The sequence below is a fragment of the Otolemur garnettii genome, unplaced genomic scaffold (assembly GCF_000181295.1).
Source record: "Otolemur garnettii isolate 467f Iridium unplaced genomic scaffold, OtoGar3 scaffold00028, whole genome shotgun sequence".
NCBI lineage: Eukaryota > Metazoa > Chordata > Mammalia > Primates > Galagidae > Otolemur > Otolemur garnettii.
Genome location: NW_003852423.1, coordinates 17,065,509 through 17,067,178, shown reverse-complemented (window position 1 = coordinate 17,067,178; position 1,670 = coordinate 17,065,509).

The window sequence follows — 1,670 nt, the reverse complement described above, 5'->3', positions numbered from 1 at the left end:
TTACAAATAATTAATAACCATGAAAAATATTCAAACTTACATGTGATCTCAAAAATGCATGATTAAATAAACTGAGGAATAATTTTTTCTCCCTTAAATAAGCTAAAACAAATGTTTTCAATGGTGGCACCAAATGCTGGTGAATGGTATTTATGCTTAATACTGTTGGCATTATTGTAAAGTGGTATGTATTAATCGGGCTATGCAGCTATTACACATAATGTGACAGTCTCAATGGCTAACACAAAAGCTTATTTCTCACTCATGCAAAACTCAATGGCTGTGTGGCTCTTGCCCATCTTGTGACTCAGGGATGCATGCCACTATCTTAATGTATAGCTTTTATAGTACTGCTTTATCAGGTAGCACAGAAACCTGGAAACCATACCTCTACTGAGTATCTTAGATGCATGCCATTGCCACTCATAGCCCACTGTCTAGTTACATGACCCCAAATTAATTACGAGAGGGTTAGGTATATAAGGACCATATGAGTATTTAGTGAATACTACTATCTCTGACACACGGTATGGCCATTGGAAATAAATTTATAGCATAAATCAAGTATAATGGTAATTGTACTTCTGGATATGTCGCTTCAGTAAATAAGAAAGATGATAAAATCTAAATAAAAATGATCATCACTTCACAACCTCATACTACCATCTATAGAACGGTAGATAGAAGGTCATGAATTTGGCTCAGTCTGCAACACAGGTAGAAGGGTGCACTTGGGACACAGCTTTATGCCAACAGGGCGGATCTGCCAGAAGGAAGTTGCTCCTCACCAAACCTCCTGAGTGACCCCATACCTTATCCTCTCATGTTTTATTACAAATTTGGCTCCTGATACTCAAGTCCTTCCTGCTGGGTTCATGGCATCTTCCATGGTAATATTTTACATTGACTCTGGCTTTAACCCATGATACCACCCTAGCCTCATGGTTTGGATTTGGTGTTTGGTTGAGACGCTGGCCTTTATACAACTTTACTCATGTTTGTCTGACCTACACAATGTTTTGAAAATCTTGGAAATCATAGCCAACATTCAAACTTGGGAGATTTCACAAACATATCCAGATTTCAGGCTTTAAAAAAAAAACCCCATAAAGTCTGATAACCTGTACCATGCTGCATAGCTTGTCACAGAGATCCCTCTCTGTCTTATTTCCTTTCTGCTTCACTCACTCACTCTGGATCCTGGAGACGGCTACTCTCTTCTCAGAACAATTACCTCAGTTGTCCGACATAACAGTGGGTAGATTTCCTCTCCTGCCACTTCAGTTGACCTCACGTTGCCCTCAAGAGTAACTTTATTATGATAAACAGTGGCCCAAATGACCAACCACCTTCTTCAGACTACCCTGGAGGGGCCCCTGGAGAACACATTACCTGTCTGGGGAAGTCCAGGCTCCAAGGCCAGGAGAGCTAACTCCTTCCCAGGTGTGGACAAATCTACACTTTCCTGGCCCTCTCTGTCTGTTGGCTCACCTCTTGTGTTGGGGCACCAGGCAAATGGCTGTCATTTGTGCTCTGCCTTCTCCTGGCAGGCACAAGTGGGTGCTAATGAATGGAACAATGTGCTGTCCTTACACCTGATAATGAGGTCGTTGACCCCCACCTCTTTTCTCTCCACTCTCAGTATTTCTTTTTATGTGCAATAATCTGCA